We start from the raw sequence: 22,052 nt of genomic DNA on the forward strand, positions 1-22,052 counted from the left end.
AAACTTGAATTTTGATCTATACTAAATCAAGAATCCAATCTGAAGAGCTAACCCAACCTGACAACTTAGCACTAAGTCCAGTGCTAGTACTGAAGCACAAATCCATATTAGATGATAGATATTTCCTTAAGAAGAATAAATCTTCCAAGTTCAAACTTAAATCAAATAGCAGTATACACATGTGGAAGAGACATAACTGCAAAAGACCCATGTCTTACCGTTAGGAGTCTTGGTCTTCCTCAGGATTCCAGGCTGTCAATGTGTGGCCAAGAGATCCAAGGCTCTGCATTCTACAGGAAATAGGAAAAAAAAGAAAAGAAAAACAGACATTAAAATAGCTAAAAATGCAGTGAAAATGCATTGCCTGAAGTTTACTAAACGAAGAGAAAATAAATTGGAGTTAGGTTTATAATCCCAGTTTATCTAAGCAATTCAAGGCCTTCAACCAAAAAGATTTCTCCATACAGAACTAATATGTGAACCAACAGCCTTGTACAGGGCCTTAGAAAGCATGCAATGTGGTTACTATAGGTAATAAGACTGTGTTAAGTAGAATAAGGACACGGATGAAATAACACCAAGGCACATATGACAATGTTAATTCCTTTTCAATTAATTCTGCTGAGTTCAAGGAAAGAGTCTTATTTTGATTAAAGTATGTCTCTCACTTTGCTAATCTCTCTTTTAACTAACATAGGTCTTGGCAGACCACAAGATTCAGCTAGTATTTATTAATCATGCTTGTTTGTATTGTATTTATATTTTTCACAAGCCATAGGAGTTTTCATTTACCTAACTTGTGGTAGAGATAAAGTGTTTCCTTTTAAGGTGGTTATAAGTTTAAGAGTGAGTCAATTTAAAAAAAAAAAAACTTAAGAAAATAACAGTACTTCTGATATACCAATATGGGAAAAATCATGAAGGTAATAAGCAGGCGACTACGTTTGTGTACTGCTTATATAAATAAGAGAGGTAAGCATACATGGGAGATCGGAAGCTACATTAAGACAGAGTCCAGTGTTTCTTTGCTAACCTTATCTCCAATATCTAGCACAGCACAAGGCATATAGTAGATACTTGATAAATGTTTTTAAAATAAATGAACAAATAGACAAATAGCTTTTGGAGAATCTGGAATATGTTTAGATATCTGAGCTGCTGATGGACATGGAACAGGGCTTGTCTATTAGTGTTGTATTTCTAATATCTAGTACGGGTACTTGATCTAACAATACTCTGTGAACCCTTGTTGAATGTATAATTGAACAGGCTTAAGTGTCTTAAGAAAATTCTTCAGAAAGAAAAAAACAGTGAACACCATTTTGATGTCCCACTCCCCTCCCCCGCAAAAACAAACAAACAAACAAAAACAACCTTAGAGCAATAGTTCCAAAAGTTCCTGGGTTTAGATGATGGCATTCCAAAGTTCAGGCAATAAGGGGTGCACTGCTATAAAGAATTTAAAAGCAGTAATACATCCACCTAAAAGCATATCTGGCTTTTATCATCACCGTCCACTGATAATCCTCAACCACATCAGTGATAAAATACCCCTCCTCACCAGGCAGATCGCTCCCATTGTCCCCCACTTGGTATACCACTGGCTTCAGAAAAGATAGGCTATTTACCTAAACTAAGTAAGAAATTATGTGAAGGAATCTGGCAGTGACAGATTTTCTGTATCCAGAGACTTCAGGAGTTCAAGGGTCAATGGTAAGAGAAATCTAGGGAAAGTTTTCTATAGAGAAAATTCCAAGGGATCCTGGACAGGGTGGAGTAGAAGGACTTTGTCTTAGGAAACATCCTGAATGGTTTCCCAGTGTGTTGTGAAGGTAAGTGAATATAGCCCAGAGGCAGGACTACTTCTGGTTTGAGTATTACCAGTTGGGGACAATTTCATCTGTGCCATTCAAACCTGGATATCGGATATTGGCAATTGATCTGTGCTTTCTTGATTGCTGTAGAAGATAACCAAAGAAGAGTATTGCTTTAATATCTGGACAGCCTATCAACAGTGATAATATAAACTAAGGGGCTGTGATCAGCAGATGGTCTTATGGAAGGTCTTGAAACAGATGCTCTTGATACCTCTCTCTTTGCTCTGAAATTGCTTTCCATAATGTAGCTCACTTCGTATCTAGAGTTACCTCTTTCAGCATTATCACCTTAGCTGACTGTGGGCCTGGCTGACTTGTCCTCCTTCTCAGATCCCAGCATTCATTCCCTTAAACTAAGGGTATGAGTCAGATGATTCTTGCTTCTCATTGCCTACCTCCTAGCTGAGCTAGTGCTCAGGGTTTAAGCCATTTGTCTCTAGACCATTTTATTCCCTGTTCAGTCACAATGGATGAAGCAGTCTCAATTTCTACTAATGCTGTTAATTCAAGCCAAATCTGCTATCATGAGAGAACTCCAGTGATAGAAATCACCGTCAGCTGCACCTGATTTTCAACAATGAAGAAACACAGATATGAATATATATATGTATATATATATACACACACACACATACAAATACGTACGTGTGTCGGTATACATATATAACTGTATATAGTATCACATATTATTTAAATTAAAGGATGTTGAAATTGCTGATTGCCTTGAGTGTATTCTATTTCCAACAAGAAGGCAGTGAGATATAATGCAGCAAGTGACAAACAGTGGCACAAGCCTGTTATTTACATAACATGTATACAGGTCTATGCTTCACCAAGCACTGTTACGTAAACTGCCTCATCTGAACCTCAAAACAACCCTGTTGATTTATTATTTCCCATACGACAGATGAGAGAAAACGAAGGCACACAGAAACAGAGAAACTTTTTGCAGATCACATCGCTAATAGAGGGTGGAGTTCAAATTTGTCTTCTTTCTACTTGCTGCTCTAGCAGGCACATCTACTAAATGGCATCAATTCTGCTGGGTTAGGTCCTACAGAAACCCATGATGGTAAAGAACTATATCAATTTTCCCTTAGCACCCTGTTAGAGAAAGCATAGAGACAATACCCTCACACCAAGCAAAATGCCATGACATGTAAAAGGAACGTGATAACGTACAGCAACAATCCCACCCATTTCCTACAAATCTAGATTGACTCTTACAAGTTTATCCCTAATTAAACAGCCTTCTACATTCCTCCACCCCTTCCTTTTCTTCTCAATCTACCATTTAGCTAACTTTTTCAAGTTATTTTTTCCTACAAATTTGCTGGCCTTCTTGCATTGCCAGCTTCAAACGTTTAATGAGAACACACTGGTCATAAGGCCTTGAGTCAACTCACCTTCTCGAGGTTGTATTTTCTAGCAAGCATTAGCACAAATACCAGCATGTTTACATCATAATTACTTTAATTCCCTTGGCCCCAACAGACCTGGAGTACTGTCAATCCACAATGATTTCGGGGGTAAGGGATGATTACTGGTCCATGAAACATAAATTACAATAAATGCTTGGAAACTTGGCACACCACTTCTAAAAGGATCTCAACTTTGCATCAGGAGGACACAGGGCTTTCTCACTGATGTGAGCAAATCACGATTTTCTAGGTCTTCAGGTTTTCATTTATAAAACAAGGATCAAAATTCTCATCTTTACATTTTCTCCATGAAAATTAAAAATATGAACATTTTGGTATCTGAAAAGTATGTCAAAAGAAAGCATGTCAGAAAAGTATGTGTCTCCCTGGAGAAAACCACTAAGTAAATATTACTATAAAATTGGCAAGACCCTTTCCTTTCTCTTTTCATAAAAGAGTTTAGCACCACTAGCAATGGTGCAAAGCAAGTGTCTAAGAAGTAAGAATTTTAAATGGCATGTGGACAATTATTTACACACACACGAATGTACAGAGATCTATATTTAGGGGCTTATTATTAATAACCAGACAATTAACAGTGGTAGAGGCTAAAGTTAAAGGCCCAGTTTAAGTGATTACAGCTTTATGAGGGATATTTCCATTTTTTTATACAATAAAGATCCATATATCGTTAGTCAAAGCATATTTATTGATTATTTAACATGTGCAAAGCACTGGGGATATAGAACTGAAGAAGTTCTTGTGTTTATTGAGCACATACCATATTCTATGTGCTGTGCAGGAGCATTTGCTTGTGTATTTGTGAGTAGTGAGGGTTGGGGGGTAGGGACGAAAAAGAAGTATGGGAGAGAGGAACGGAGAATTCTAGCTCGAGTCTCAGTTCTGTTCATCACTGGGATTCATACATATCTTGTGGAATTATTTTTCTATTTGCACAAGGGACTTAGGAACTTAAGTGAGTGCAAATTCTGACAAAACCACTTGGTCCATGACAAGACCTCATTTATCAGTGAGATAAGGCAATCCATGGGACTGTCACTTTGTGTTCTGACCTAATTGTGCATGGACCCATGTATATGGCACTTGTCTATTAAAGAGGTATTTAAATTAAATGTGGGAGAGACAGAAGAGAGAGTTTCCATTTTGGCAAGGGTGCAGGTGGTTTGTACATATGGAGGACTGCAAAGTATACAGTATAACTTTGGCATCTTGAGAGTCTACCGTGGCAGCATACCAGTAGCCCCTCAAACCAATAATCTCAGAAAAGTGAAAAGCAGACCTGGCCGTGCAATATACTGCAGGCAGATCTGGGGGTATCAGGAAGCTTGGCCCTTGGCATGAACCTGGGCATTGGTAGCAGTGGTTTGATATGAAGCAGAGAGCACAGGTGTATCACCAAAGGCACCTGAAGCAGGATGGGGTGGGAGGTGGAATGGCTAATGTCATACAATACTGAATGCATACCTTAATGAGTACATATGAGACACCTCTAGGGACACCATGCTACAGGGGCTGAATTTATTAGAATAGCAGTGAGTGGTCTACCTGCATTAATACTTTTTAGTAGTTATTATTTATATGACTCTGGAAAACATGTTTTACCCAGAGACTATATTTAACAGCAATGACAATGAAAGCCCATTGTCCTCATCTTACTGATAAAGAATTCTAACCCTCCAAAATGAAATCTCTTATTAGGGTCACTATATAGGTTGAATGGTGGCCCTTAAAAAGATACGTCCGTGTCCTAACCCCTGGAGTCTCTGAATATTACCTTATATAGCAACAGATGTGATTAAGTTTAGGATCTTGAGAGGAGGAGTTTATTCTGAATTACCTAGGTGGCTCTTAAATGCAATCGCATGTACCCTTATAAGAGAGAGGCGGAGGGAGTTTTGGAACGGACACACAGAGAAGAAGACACACAGGAGAGAAGGAGGCAATGTGACCACAGAGGTGAAGACTGGAGTGATGCAGTCACAAGCCTGGAGCCACCAGAAGCCGGAAGAGGCAAGGAACAGATTGTCCCTAAAACCTCCAGAGGAGTCAGGCTTTGCTGACACCTTGATTTCAGACTTCCAGCTTCCACAACTGTGTGTGAGAGAATACATTTCTGTTTTAAGCCACCCAGTCTGTGAGAATTTGTTAACAACCGCTACAGGACTAAATACATAGTCACACAATTAACTAGCAAGAGGAAGCGAGATGTTTCGGATCTAAGTTTGTCTGACTTAAAAATCTGTCTCTTTGGGCCCCACTGGGATGCTTCCCTTATGCCATCAACATATGCTGTGGCCATACGGTTCTTGGGCCTTTCAAGATACTTACTTACCATCTACTTTAGTCAAAACTACTCTCTATCTGGAAATCACTAAAAATTGCTGTATATGTTACGATTTAAACAAAATGTACATGCAGTAAAGGCTGCAGCAGTTGAGACGAGAGAACTTGTTATGGGCAGAGATTATCAGGAAAAACTGTATGAAGGAGAAGGTTTTGAATTATAAGGAAAAGGACACACATAATTGCATAATTGTGAAGGACCAGGTAGAACATTGTGGGGTCTCTGAAGAACAGCCTGAGCAGTATTTCAAGGGGAAAATTACAAGCCCCATTCACAGTACACTGTGTAAGCCAGCTTGCAATTGAAAGTCTTGTGCTTAAATGAAAAATTAATTAGATTTACATCCTGGTTGTTTCTGTTATTTCTATAGTGGATTGTTACTATCCTTTCTGGAATCTGAGGTATTCTTATTTACTTACTGAAGATCCTTCTCTTAAAAAAATAATCCTTCCCACATCCAAGGTCATTATTGAATTGGTTTTATATCTACATCTCTTTATGGTCAGGCATTTTCTTTCTGTCCATGTGCCTCTTTCAATGCCATCTGTTTTGCTAAGGGATTTAGTGAATTACAAGACAGACCAGCAAAATACAGATCATAAATGCTGGGTTCTTGAAAAACAAGTTTTAGCTTTACTTCAGCCCTTCACCCCTCCACCAATGGTGAATTAAGTCATCTTCATGGGAGATAAAATTACTTATATTCCTGCCTAACCTTAATAACCAAAAAAGGCCTTTTATCTATTAATTGTAAATGAGCAATCACAATTTGCTATGGCTCACAGAAACAGGAAAAAACAGTAACAACAAGCCACCACAACTAATGTGTTTTTCATTTTCTCTGTGAACCTAAACAACTTGGTAGTCTTAACTCTAGTTCATTACTGCCAATGATTTAATCTCTATGGCAGAGAAGCAAGAAATATGTTTATGTCCAGGGTAGTAACAGCGTCACTAAGATCAATACTCACAGGCACTGCAGGAAACAGGTTCAGTTTTTGCAAAAACACCTATATGCTTCCCACCTGAGAAGAACAAGGCTGAGCTGGGGCGTTTGGGGTGTGGCTTTCACCCTCTAGACCTATTGGTCAGGCAACATACAGTAGCACTTTCTTGCTACATAAGGCACAGAGCTAGGGAATGTGGGGAATAAAAAAGGTTTAAAGTGTCATCTCCGCCCTAAAATTCTAGTTGGGGAGATGAGAAACAATGTCTTATTATTTTAACAGTCCCAAACAATCAAAACCAAAAGAACCTCAAATAAGAGTTCAAGACAACAAAAATAGCACAAGATGGGACACATTTAATTATCAATAATTGCTACAGGATGTCAGAGAAATAGAGAGAACATATCATACTGGAGTGGTCTGGAAAAACTCCATGGCAGTACCAAGATTCAAAATGAATTATGCTAGATGGATATAAAAGGCCACAATCAATATCTAGAATCACCAAATGGGACCTTTATGAATATTCAATATACTCTGGTAATGCACGAGGAATGTGTTTCTCATGCGGCAGGATCAAATCTGCTGTGAACTCACTTGAACCAGTGCACATCTGTAGCCTTTTTCTTCTAACACAGTATAAATATGAGTATGCAAATAGACACATACATTTCCTTTACTTATTATACAAATGTGTCCTGCAAGTGGAAGTTCTAATCTTATGGATTTTATCCCTTTGGAACTATTTGTGTGTTTGTATTGACCTTAGTTCATCCTTCTTAAATTAACATAGAAGGACCAGATTTTCCATTCCAAATAGAATGACTCATCTAAGTAGAGAAAGCAATAAAATTTCCAAGAAGGAGTCTCTTCCTAACATCCTGTACACCTCACTTTATCAATAAGAATTTACTTGGAGATGTTAGGAGTGGTAATAGTAGCACTATTACTACTAATTTTAATGATGGAAAGATTCTGGTCCCATGCCATCTATTATATTTTCATACAATTATCAAGTCTGACAGACAAACCTCAGATTCTTGTTCTACCAGATTCAACTTAACTATTTCTCTGACAAATATTACAGAATGCCTTCTTTATACTAAGTAATGTTTCAGGCACTGCAGTTACAATGGTAGTGGCGGGGAAGGTAAAAGGTCTGCATGTTCATGGAGTTTACATTCAAGTGTGTGTGTGGGGGGGGATGTGTGTTGGGGGGTAGACAGACAATAAACAAGTGGTACAGTGACTAAAGGTAATTCAGATTGTGAGGTATCTGCTATGTGGAAATAACGGTGATGTGATGAGATGGTGAGTGACTGTTGGGGGTGGTGGAAGTGGGAGTGCAGTTACTTTAGATGGTGTGGTCACCAAAGGCCTCTCTGAGAAGGTCACATTAACTGAATGAAGGGAAGAGTGGTCCAAGTAGGGAAAAGAGCAAGTACGAAGGCCCTAGGGTGGAAGTGAGCTTGTTCAAGGATAAGCAAGAAGATCAGCAGGGCTGAAGCACAGTGAGAGAGGGGGAGTGCTGGGAAGAAGCAGGAAGAGGAAGCAGGCAGGAGTTAGACCAGGTGGGGCCTTGTGGACCATGGAAAGGATTCAATATGCCTTCTTAGGGCAAATACTAATAGTAATTTCATAAGATCAAGGCAAATTTAGTTGAATTCATTTCTAAGTTATTATATCTACTGTTGTATATTAAGATACTCATTGGTAACAAACATTTTAGATTCTTATTTGAACATTTACTAAAAATAGAACATTTACCAAAACTGAGATTTGTTGTTTACATAGTTTGATGACCCTATTTCAGCTTAAATAAAAATTATGGGATTTTTACAATACATTTCAGTGCTCCCCATCCGCATCTCACAAAATTATCTACATAAAAGGATCGTGTAACACTAACAAATCACCTATTTTCAGTTGTCTTTGTTCCTTCTTATACTCTGTCTTCAAGCATACACCATCATGATGTAGTTTTTTTTGTTTGTTTGTTTGTTTTTGCGGTACGCGGGCCTCTCACTGTTGCGGCCTCTCCCGTTGCGGAGCACAGGCTCCGGACGCGCAGGCTCAGTGGCCATGACTCACGGGCCCAGCCGCTCCGCGGCATGTGGGATCTTCCCGGACCGGGGCACGAACCCGTGTCCCCTGCATCGGCAGGCGGACTCTCAACCACTGCGCCACCAGGGAAGCCCGTCATCATGATGTAGTTTTAATCACAACAGATATATGATTTTCCTCCAGTGCTTTCAAAGCACATTTAGATTAGGGTACTTATTATTTTGTAAGATTTGGTCATTGGCAAGATTTCTCAGCAACTCTAAATAAGCTTGGTTAACTGGACTTCATTGATCACTTCTTGCAATGATTCTTCCCCTCTCTTTGAGGCAAATCTCCACTTCTTATCAAAATTGCTATTTCAGGGTAAAAAAGGACTTCAGACGAAAAGTAATTTCTGATAAGCAGTAATGAGTCTGACTTCCTCTTACTAGGCTTCCTGGGTATAAAAATTAGATTCTAAGTAATTTCTAAATAATTTCTGAGAATTCACAGGAGGAGAATTCCTCCTTTTAGCTGAGTGCTACTTGTTTGCAAATGAGAAGACACAGCTGTGGGATGGCTAATTAGAAGACTTTAACCTCACCTAACTATGTCTTAACAAAACCTAGAAAATAGACTTTTTTCTTAGTCTCTGTGTAAGATTTTTAAACTCTCTGACTTGGGGACTTGAATATAGGGATCTAGAGAGCTTGAAAAGTCAACGGAGGAATTAGTGGAATTGATTTTTAGGAATGGATTTTATTTCATAAATTCATGTGTTACCTAGAAAATTGAAGTAAAAGGACCAAATACAGTATATTCTATACTACTCCACATTTTCCCTCAGATAGTTATCTGTGGTATTGCCACAAAGATGAAATCCTTTTCAATAGAATTTAAGAGTTTTCTCTATTGCTAATAAAATCTAGTATTGGTTTAAGTAAAAGGCTATAGGGAAAAATAAGAAAATCTCTCTTTTGTGGTTATTTTACAAGTTTTAATTTCCCTTTCAGGTATCACAGGTATCTCAAACTTAATACAGTCAATACAGAAATCAATACAGAAATCTTGATTCCCACACTCACTATCCCATCTATTAGTCCATGGTCTTTCCTACTAGTCACCATGCACCCATTGCCAAATCAAGCTAGGTTGTTCTTCATTCTCTTCTTTCTCAGACCCTCCTTCAACTCCCTCCATGTCCAGTTCATCTGCAAGTTCTATTAACATAGTCCACAAAATATATCACAAGGCTGCAATCAAGGAATTGCTGGGCTGTGTTCTTATCTGGGGGCTCAACTGAAAAGAATCTGGTTTCAAGCTTATTCAGATTATTGGCAGGATTCATTTTCTTACAACTGTTTGACTGAGGGTACTGGCTTTTTGCTGGAGGTTGGCTAAGACTGCTTTCAGGTCACTGTGGCCACAAGAAGTTCCTAAAGGCTGTCTATATGTCCTTTCCACATGGGTTTCTCCAACATAGCCACTTACTCCATCGAGCCTATGAGAAGAGTCTCTGGTTTGGGTAGGCTAAGACAGAGTTTTATATAATGTAACATTATGATGAGAGTTGTTCCCTATCATCTTTGCCATATAATATAACCTTATTACAGGAGTGATACACCATCACCTTTACCATATTTAATTGGTTAGAAAGAAGTCACAGGTTCTACCTATACTCAAGGGGAGGAGGGTACACAAAGGCTTGAACACAAGAAGGTGGGAATCACTGGGGCTTACCTTAAGGTCTTCCTGCCAGATTATAACTGATATTATTTATTACAGCTTTAAAATTTTATTGTTCTTGGCTCATGTTCTTACTATTTCCTTTCTTTTGCTTACTTTGGTTTAAATTGCTTTTCAGTTCAAAATACATCCTGATTTCCTTTTTGATCTTTTCTTTGATACACAGGTTAATTAGCAGTGTGTTAGTTTCCAAATACTTGGGCATTTTCAAGATATCTTTCTGTTATTGATTTCTAACTTAACTCCCTTGTGGTCAGGGAATATACTTTAAATATCTAGAATCCTTTTTAAATTCATGAGACTTGTTTTATGGTCAGAATATTGTCTATCTTGGTAAATGTTCCATGAGCGCTTGAAAAACAATACATATCCTTTTATTATTGGGTAGAGTCTTCCATAAATGTCAATTAGGGCAAATTGGTTGATAGTGTTAAGTCTTCTATAGCTTTATTTAATGTACATTTTCTATTGCTATTGAAAGAAGGTTGTTGAAATCTCCAACTATGATTGTCAATTTGTCTAATTCTCCTTTTACTATCAGTTTTTGCTTCATGCATTTGGAAGCTTTGTTTTAAGTGCATAAATATTAAGGATTGTTATGTTCTCTTGATGAATTGACTTCTTTATCATTATGAAATGATGCTCTTTATCTCTGGTCATATTCTTTTTCTGTTAACAATATAGCTACTCAACTTTCTTTTAAATAGTGTTATGGTATAATTTCTTGTATCATTTTACTTTTAACTAATTTTTATATTTCAAGTTAGTTTCTTGTGAGCAACATATCTTGGTTCTTAGTTTTTTATTGAGTCTGACAATCTCTCATTTTTAATTTGGTGTTTAAACCATTTACATTTAAAGTAATTATTGGCATCAGTCCCCAACCTTCTTGGCACCAGGGACCAGTTTCGTGGAAGACAATTTTTCCATGGATGGGGTGGGTGGGGGGAGGGATGGTTCAGGCAGTAATGTGAGTGATGGGGAGTGATGGGGAGGCAACAGATGAAGCTTTGCTTGGTAACCCACCACTCACTTCTGGCTGTGCAGCCCGGTTCCTAGCAGGCTAGCAGTCCAAGGCCCGGGGGGTTAGGAACCCCTGATTATTGGTATCATTGTATTTAAATCTACCAGGCTGTTCATTGTTTTATACATGTCTCATCTCTTCTTTATTCCCTTTCTCCCTTTATTACAGATTGAATGTGCCCCACCCCCCAATTCAGATGTTGAAGCCTTAACCTACAATGTGATGTATTTGTAGATGGGGCCTTTGGAAAGTAATTAGAGTTAGGTTACGTCATGAGGGTGGGGCTCTCATGATGGGATTGGTGGCCTTTTAAGATGAAGAAGAGTGATCTGCCTCCCTCTCTCCACAAGTACACACCAAGGAAAGGATATTTGAAGATATAACATTAATGTGGCCATCTTCAAGTCAGGAAGAGAGCTCTCAACAGGAACTCAATCAATCAGCTGGCACTTTGGTTTTGAGTTTCCAAGCTTCCAGAACTGTGAGAAGTAAGTTTCTGTTGTTTAAGGCACCCAGTCTATGGTATTTTATTATGGCACCCTGAGCAGACCAAGACATCCTTTTATTCCTGTTTCCTTTTGAATTAGTGGAATGTATTTTTAAATTATTCTACTTTATATCCTTTGTTAGCCTATTAGCTATGTCTCTTATATAGTGTTGCTTTAGAGTTTATAGTGCATACATCTTTAAAACAAATCACTTACTTCAAGTAGTATTATGTCACTTCATGTAGAGTATGAGACCATTACAACATCCATTTCTCCTTTCCCATTTTTTTGCTGTTCTTATCATCATGCATTTTACTACTACATATATAATAAATCCCCTCAATATTATTTGTTTTAAATAATCAATTGTATTTTAAAAATAAGAAAAAGTATTTTAATATACACCACATGTTTATCATTTCCAGTGTTTTTCGTTCCTTTGTGTAAATTTAGATTTCCGATTTGTCTGTTTGAAAATATTTTTATTTTGGTTTTCGTTTTTGAGAGATATTTCTGCTGAGTATAGATTCTAGGTTGACAATTTTGTTCTTTCAGTACTTTAAAGATGTTGCTTCTCTATCTTCTGGCTTGCATTGTTTTTAATGAGAAGTCTGCAATCATTCTTATATTTCTTCCCCTGTATGTACTTTGTCTTTTCTTCTTTGGCTACTTTAAAAGTTTTCTTTTCATTACTGGTTTTGGCAATTTATGTTTATGATATGCCTTGATGAAGTCTTCTTCATGTTCTTAGCCTGGTATTCATTGAAATAGTTTCTTGGATCTCTGGGTTTATATTTTTCATCAAATTTATAAAATTTTTACCCTTTATTTCCTCAAATTTTTTTTTCTATAACTCCCTCCCTTTTGAGGACTCCAATAACAAATATATTAGGCTGCTTGTAATTTTCCTGTACCTCACTGATGTTCTCTTCATTTTTAAATTTTTCAGTCTTTTTTTCCTCTGTGTGTTTCATTATGATTATTTTTCTATTGCCATGTCTTCAAATTCACTAATCTTTTCTTCTGTAGTGTCCAATCTCATTCTATGTATTTTAAAACCTCAGTTCTTTTTTCATCTCTGTGCTTTATTTGGATATTTTCAAATATCTTCCATGTCTCTGCTTAACATGCTCATGCTTTCTTTTACTTTTCTGAACATATGGAATATACTTATAATATTATTTTAATATCCTTGTGTGCTAATTCTTTCATTGGTGTCACTTCTGAGTCTTTTGTGTTGATTGATCTTTTCTCCTAATAATAGGTGTATTTTACTTCTTTGCAGTAAATTTTTATTGGATGCTTGACACACGAATTTTACTTTTTTGGATGGTGGATATTTTCATATTCTTTTAAATATGGTTGAGCTGTGTTCTGTGACTCAAATAAATTACCTAGTAAGCTCTTCCAGGCTTGCCTCCAAGCTTTTTTTTATGGGGGACTAGAGCAGCCTTTTTTTAAGGCTAATTTTTCAGTGCTACTAAAGCAATACAATTCTGAGTACTCTACCCAAAGCCCTGTGTATTACAAGGTTTTTCCACTCAGGCTGTTAGGAACAAAAATTATTACAAGTGTTGTGTGATCTCTTGGGACTGTTTCACCTGTCCTTTATAAGTCCTTTCTCCACATATGGTGGTTTCATCACATCCTTGTGCTGAGCAGAATCAAGGAGAACACTTAAGGAGAAAGCTTCAGAGATCTCAGAAGTCCTCTCTGTTTACAGCTCTGTCCTCTCCAGTACTCTGTCCTACAAATTCTAACCTTTTTGGCTTCCCTGAATTCTCAACTCCATCTCTTCAGTTCAGGGAGACTACTGGGATCTGTTTGAGGTCCCCTTTCCTGGAAATTCTTGGGACAGTAAGCTGAAACAATCACAGGGCTTGCCTCTTTTTTTTTCTTTACATAAGGTATCATTGTATTATACTGCCTATTATCCAACATCTGAAAACTGTTGTTTTGTATACGTTGCCCATTTCTTGTTGTTGAAGGGAGGTGAATAAATGAGGTCTCTGGTCCTCATTCTTACCAGAAGTGGAAGTGATCAGGTATCCTCAATCTTGCCATTATGTGCCATGACCTCTACTAGCAGTCTTGTGGAGTCGACTCACTCTTCTCAGAATATTGTTATTACATATACATATATACAACTAAAGCACAGGATAAAAAAATAAATGAATTATGCTGAAACGCATTTATAAAAATATTTTTAAAAATAATTGCATTAAACTAACACACCATTGTAAAGCAATTATACTCCAATTAAGATGTTAAAAAAAATAATTGCATTACTGTAATATATGTGCTTCTACATTAAGACATTTAAAAATTCTAGCAGCTGGTCTAATAATTACCAAAATTTGAAGCAGTGTTGAGCATAAATAATATTTCCAGATACCTGCAACAGCTGTATGTCTTATGAAAATATCTTTAATTTCTATTGGTGACAAAATCACAAGAACTGCTAATACTGCTGAGGTTTGGATACTGCATCCATACTTGAAGGAATGTTAAATTTCAGTTACAGGTTAGCAAAAATAAAGATGTATTTTTTTCTTAGCTAAGTTCATGGACTCCTGCATTGTCCATGAATATCATGGAAATCTATGGACCCCGTGTTAAGAAATACTGTTGTAGAGAAACCTTCCTGAATCTTTGATCTTGGGGATTAAGTAATGGTTCATAGAATTTGCTCAAACTTGCTGCTACTTCTATATCCTCATTGTTAGTGAGAGCCTGAAGAACAGTAGGATTAAATTGGATAGTAGGGGAAGCATCTACCATTGTGTTTGGCACCCAGTAAGCCTACATAACATAGCTAGTAATCGTCACCACCATCATTATCATGGGGGGACCATTTTTGTTGGGGGGCAGGCTGAAACATATAATATGAGGGCTCTCTTTTAAGGAAACTTAATTAAATATCTTCCTTTTGCCAATTTTATGAAACCTTATGACTATAAGAACCTATTATTAAGGTCTCTCCGAGGGCCTCAAAGTCTCCTGGGCAAGTAAGGATTCTTGAAACTTAAACTTCATTAATTTCATGGTAAGTCTACTTCCAATTGACATTCTCCTTTTCCTCATCTTCATAATTCTTCAGTTATTCATGATGACAGAGTAATCTCTTTGTCCTTGTTAATGAAGAGGTAATGGTATGCAGAAATGTGGAGGGGTGGGGAAGATAGGAGAGAACCACTACCGGGCCTACCCTCAATCTTTGGAGCCCTAGCCTGAGTGTTTGACTCCAGGAAGAATTTATTTTCCATGTTCCCAACAACAGGTGTAGAGTGGACCAGTGACAGAGAACATACGGAAGGGAGGGCCCCAACTAATTTACTTCTTACTCCATTGCCATCACCTACCAAAGTAATAGCACGTAGTGGATGCTCCATGCAAATGTATCAAAACAATGAATGAATGTCGTTTTCTTTTCTAAGAATCTTTTGAAAATAAAAATGAAGTAAAAAGGAAGAAGGAAAGAAAATACTAAATCCAGATATTGCTACAAATTTTTAAATTTTAACCATTGAATCAAATATTTCTCATGCTGGAAGTGTAGTGGGGTGAAGAGGGAAAGTGATCTGTTTAGTTTTTCTTTAGTGCCTTTCCAACTGCCCTACCAACTGCTGTCACCCTTTCTCTAAGTATGCCTTCCTAACCCTCTCTACTTCTAGTGTGTTATTTCTACTAATCTCTGGTTCCAACTGAGAGGCGTATGGATAATTAATGATGATGATGATGATCATGATGATGTTGATGATAATAATAATAATAACTAACAATAATGATAACATGTATCGAGTAGTACTATGTGTCAGGTTCTGGGCTGTTTTTTAACAGTATCATCTCAGTCAACCCTTACACAATCACAATACAAGTATTATCATCACCCCCATTTCACAAATTGGGACATTGATGTTCACAGGTAATGTGTTCAGTGTCACACAATTAGTGAGTAGTGAAGCCAAGACTCAAACTTGGGCATTCTGACTTCAGAGCTTGGGCTTAAAACCATTTAGTCACCATACCACCCTCCTGTAGTAGGAATAAAATTCAGGGGTGATTCATTCAGCGAGCATCTGCATTTTAGAAAGCGTCGCCGTATAGTGAAAAGCCTTCAACAATCAAAGAAATATAAATAAAAGGGCATATTAAGTGGTTGAGGTAAACAAAAATCATATCATACAAACATCAGCATGTCCTGTGTGTAAATAATAGAATAAAAAGCTGTGTGTGTGTGTGTGTGTGTGAGAAAGAGAGAGAGAGAGAGTATGCAGGCATGGTGAACTCTCTTAAGGCATAGCCCTCAAAGTCCCACCATTGTTTTCTTGCTGGTTAGTCTTCACAGCACAACAGGCAGTCTTCTGGGGCAGGGATCTATCTACTGCCCCCAAATTACTGGAATGAAGAAATTGTATTCTGGTACCAGAGAAATTGAACCAGAGAACATCAAATGACAAGTGCGAAATTACCTTAGAAATTAAGCTACATTCAGGGAAAAAAAGCTGCTTTACTCTAGGATCATTAATGGGCAAGAATTCAGTTACCAAAACTAGACCCTAAGTTCTTGAAGTATATTATAAAACTCTAAGAAGGCCTGTGATTTATGTTTGAATCTTACTAGCACAGCCTAGTATATAACCACCAGCCTCTCTATTTATGCTAAGTGCATGAAAAAACTGCACTGTTTTAAACTATATGTTCTCCACTTGATTGCAGCACAGGCCTTGTATTACTCAGAACAGTAGTTGGGTAGCAGCATGCTTTTGTCCACTTGTTGTTTAGTCTGATGAAGTCCTGGTTGTCACAGTTACTGGGATGTCAGATCCTCATGGCCAAAGAGATTATCAATAGGTAATAAGCTTTATAAAGAGCATGGCTCTTTGGGCCTCATTCAGGAGGGCTCCTATTTCCAACAGGTGTTTGTTTGGGATCACTCTACCTTGCAGCTTCATCTGCAATAGCTTTCAAACTTGTGTGTGGCGTGTCAGAAATTCTGGCCACAGGATGGGACTTCCAGGAGTTCTTGTTTCTCCTTCCTATGTCATCTTTTTGAAAAGAACTGTTAGAAGCAAGATGTTTTGAAATAGATCAAACCAGTGACATTTGATTCTGCCTCTTTGTGGAGCAGGGCTATTTGTTTTAGTTCACGGAATAAAACTGAAAACTTACAGATGTGCTGTTACTACTTAAAACTGAACTCTTCTCTGAACATGAAATACAGACAGACCCTAAGTACCATTCCCAGCTCTTTCCTCTCAGTAGGATACAAAGCTTTTGTACACATAATGAACTCAGACATTTTAATAGCCGATTTGTATCCTTCAGGCTGCTGCTGTCATAACCTCTACTGACTCACTGAGGATTATTATGTGGGGCTTATCATTGTTGATTTACTTTTTTTCATATCTGTTCCTAAAGCAATAGATATTGTCACTTCCGTTTAAAACACATTTGTTGAAATGGTGCTTTTTTCTAAAGGGTGCTGAAGTCATTTTTATTTAAAATAAATTAATTAAATTTATCTTCCTCATTTGCCTCTACACAACCTTTTGGGAACTTGGAAATTAAATTTTCTCCTAATATTTTACTTTCCAACTTGGCAAACACTGGCGTTGTTTTAGTTTCTGAACAAAGTTGAAAAAGCACAGATTTCTTTTCAAAAAACACTTCAACTTTGAAAGAAATGATAATGATTCTGGAAATTTATCTGCTATGGTATGAGCTTTACTTTTCCTTTTTAAATGAATTACAAAGGAGAGGGTAATGTTTAAGAAATAATGAGATCATTAAAAAATCAACTAAAACAAACAAAAAGCACCCGGGGGGTGATTTCAACTGTAAATATTTTCATTTAAAAATATAAAAGAGTTCATGTTGCCATTTAATAAATATTATTATTTGATGTTGATAAACACAATAAGTCACTGACCAGAAACTGAAATACACATTTTTTGAGTAGGCCAAATTAAAACTTTACTAATGGTAATAACACTAAGATCTCCCAAATATGCCAAAATGAAGAAATAGATCAAACAGAATTTGCTATTTATAACTTAAAATACTTTTTCATGCTTAATTACATAATCATGCAATAAAAGTATTCCTGTAGCTTTAGGAAATATTAAAAAAAAAAACTGCCCCATTAAAGTTCCATAACAGATTCCTTTTCCTTAAATATATCAGTATTTTTAAATGAAAAAAATAAAAGATTATTATTATTAGCTAATTACACACTAGAAAAACACGAATTGCTGGGCTTCCCTGGTGGCGCAGTGGTTGAGAGTCTGCCTGCCGATGCAGGGGACACGGGTTCGTGCCCCGGTCCGGGAAGGTCCCACGTGCCGCGGAGCGGCTGGGCCCGTGAGCCATGGCCGCTGAGCCTGCGCGTCCGGAGCCTGTGCTCCGCAACGGGAGAGGCCACAGCGGTGAGAGGCCCGCGTACCGCAAAAAAAAAACAAAAAACAAAAACACGAATTGCATACAGCCTTATAATTTGTGTAGGTATCTCCATATATATATCTTGAAGAGGCAGATAAGACAAGTATTTCTTATTCCTACATTTAAAGGTAGATATGAAATAGAGCTGAGAGAAATTAAGTAATTTTCCCCAAAACAGAGATTAAGTGTCAAAGCTGGGGCTTGACCACAAGTCATTTGCCTTTGAATCCACTTTTTGGTTAATCAAGAAACACACCCTTCTTAAATTTCTGCAAAAACAATGAAGACAGTTTTCTATGTGATTTAGTGACACTGAAGGACTCCCATCTTTCATTTGCCTCGTCATTATTATCAGATATGGGTATTTCTTTAGTGTAGTGCTTACAGCTACGGAGAACCCAGAGAAGAAAGAGTGAGAAGGGCAAGCTGTAGGCCGGGCCCTAAGGAATTGAGAGGCTCACAGCGGAGCAAGCCAGGAAAGCAAGTAGTGACAGAAGATCTATGTGTGAACAAGACAAAGTACCAATTCTAAGCACCAGTGGCCTTCACAAAAAGAAGTGATCAGCTGGGGACTCAGGTGAACAAGAAACAGTTCAATTTTGGGTTTTTGTCGCAAGTCAACTACATTGAGGTATAATCTGCATATAATAAAATGTATCCATTTTCAGTGTGCTGTTCAGTGAACACCACAATCAAGTCCAAGAACATTTTAATCATGCTTAAAGTTCCCTCCAGCCTTTCTGCAATCCCTCCTCCACCCTTGGCCTCATACAACCACTGATCTAGTAAGTTTTTTTAAAATTTGGAAAGAGAAGTAAGGGAACCAGTAAGGATAAAGGGAAGACTGAAATCCGATGAAATTGCCCAATTGTTAGAATTCCAGGTTATACGTCTAAGTACAATTTCCAGGCAAGGAAAGAAAAATGAGTCAGGTTTGTCAGGGAGGGACAGCCACCTGCTCTCCTATGTAACCTTCCTCCTTTCCAACAGCCATTTCCTGGTTTCTCACTTCCTGTCCCATTGCCAACCCCAGGCTCATCCATTGCTTATATTTACAGGATGAAAATGACACCTGCAGAACTCTGCTGTATTGGGAAGCTGCAAACTCCAATCACCATCCCAAATGTCCACGAATCCTAACCAAGATTCTACTCATTAGTTCTTAAACTTCTGGGGGATCACAGATCTCTTTGAAGAAGGTTTTTTGTCTTTTTTGCGTTACACGGGCCTCTCACTGTTGTGGCCTCTCCCATTGCGGAGCACAGGCTCTGGACGCGCAGGCTCAGCGGCCATGGCTCACGGGCCCAGCCGCTCTGCGGCATGTGGGATCCTCCCGGACCGGGGCACGAACCCGTGTCCCCTGCATCGGCAGGCGGACTTTCAACCACTGCGCCACCAGCGAGGCCCTGAAGAAGGTTTTGATCCTCTCCTCAATAACATGCACCTCAACAAACAATTTTGCATTCAATTTCAGGTGTTCCACAGGGCCCCCAGAATCCATCCCTGGTATCCAAAGAGTGTCCTTGGTGTTCAGGGTAAAAGCTTCCCATTATCTGGCGTTTTTCTGCATCTTCATGCACTGGGCATACCAGGGAGAAATATCTCCCACTGTGCAAAAGCAACCAGGAAAGCCTCTGCATCACCAATTTTAAGTCCTACATTAGCACTTTCTCTGCAAAACATTTTAGGAACTTTTGTAATACCTTATGGTTCCTTGTGCTGGACTTGGAGATTTTCCACCACGTTACACATGGAAATAAGGTTCAGAAGAAAGACATGTGGGGAAGGGAGTGATGTGTGGTCTGTTGAGAAGCAATGCAGCAAAGGGTGGAGAGAACACAAGACATTCTAGGGTTCCCCTTAGACCTGTTTCTGCCCCAGTAGCTATGGGTATAATGTTGAGAAAGTCACAAACCTCTCTGGGTAGTCCCAGTATGCCCATCTTTCAAATGAGAAGGGACTGGATTGGATAGTGCTTTAAGCTCTAGGATTTCATATCCCATACCTTCTTCCCTTAAGTCAAACTACCCTTTCCCTTTTATAACTGAAATTAAAAGATGCTGGATACTGAGGTCACCATATAAGATATCCAGCATACACACGCCAAACATCCAGACATTTGAAAAGCCCATAAAACTGAGAAGTTATCTGGAAAGGCCAGGAGGACCCAATTTCTGAGAAGAGAATCCACTACATTTAAGTCATTCCCTCACAGATGACCCCTTCCTCAGGGGCTCACAGAAAAGCAGTGCTCTGCTTTAGACCGTAAACACACTAACAAGGTGACAGTCACAAGCACAGTGACATCCATGACCATCATACTTAGCTGGGTGGTGGGGGCTATGCTGTGGAGCATCATGGCCAATATCATCTAGCACATCCTAGGGAATCAGTAAATAGACACGGCTTGAATGAATACATGAAGAGAGGGAAATTCTGTTACATGAACTGGAAACAGAAGGCAGAACAGGGAGTGAATGAGTTAGATATTTTGGTTCATTTTAACTGGGATTATCTGATTTATTAAACGTGTTTTTAAGGTAAGCTTGCCTTGGGAGGTTCTTACCCTGTGCAATGGGCACCAAATTTGTTTTATTTGCTTCATTTCTAATCCTATTTTTTAAAAGACAATTAAAATGGTGCCAAATAGTCCCTTATGCACAAGAGGTCAGCCATTCTCAAAACAGCTTTCTCTGGCTTCATAGTTGTGGAGCCTGTGATATGTCTCTGGGAGTTTCCCTAATTCTTTGTAACATTTTAAAATAAGTACTCTGGGACAGCTAAACATAGAACTTGTCATCTAAATATGCATTTAGAGACTTCTAATACATATTATAAATATGTATTTAGGGATTTTCTTACAAGGAATAAAGAGCTTTATAATAACTCCTTTGGAAGGACTGTGCTCAATTGCATTATATGTGTTCAGTCTCTTAAAAAATTCATGATATTTTCCTGATAGACCAGGATGTCTGATAAGAAATGGTAATGAGACACTGTCAGTGAGGCATGGAGAATCTCAAATTCCACATATGATGAGAAGCCTCATTCTTCATAAAGACAAGGTATGTGGTGAGGAGCTCAGGATACTTTGTTTTTTCTAATAAATAATGCAATACACTTCCTCACATGTCAGCCCATAAATGGGCAAACACAATCTACATGAACTGGGTCATCCAGGTTCAAGGCAATTTGTGAGAGAAAGGCTTCCCACAATTCTAAGTGGGAGATGGAACCTGCTTTTAGATGTAGACAGATGAATGCACCAAATTCCTACATAAGATCCTGCAGCCCCTTCCCCAGTCAGATCCTTTTGGCTCTGCACACATACACCTCACTATTGTCTAGAACAATGGACATTTTTGTTCTGTTTTTGATCATACGCTCCATTAATAAAATATTTTTGTATTTTACTCCAGTATATGTATATTCATCAACTCATAAACTATATATCTTAAATATAAGTAAAGCTTAATTTATATTTTATTTTTAAGTAAAACGTGAATATACGTGCTAATATTTTTCCCCACACCTCAATAAATCACCAGGTTCCTGGTTTTGGAGAAGCCAGCCCAGATTGGGAAGCATGCTCACTTACTATGTCCTGTCTAGGACCTTTCTTGCTTCACAACAGTCTCTTCAAAACATGCATAGGGCTTCCCTGGTGGCGCAGTCGTTGAGAGTACGCCTGCCGATGCAG

This window comes from Monodon monoceros, unplaced genomic scaffold (assembly GCF_005190385.1).
Source record: "Monodon monoceros isolate NGI ecotype Baffin Bay Population unplaced genomic scaffold, NGI_Narwhal_1 Super_Scaffold_21, whole genome shotgun sequence".
Lineage (NCBI taxonomy): Eukaryota > Metazoa > Chordata > Mammalia > Artiodactyla > Monodontidae > Monodon > Monodon monoceros.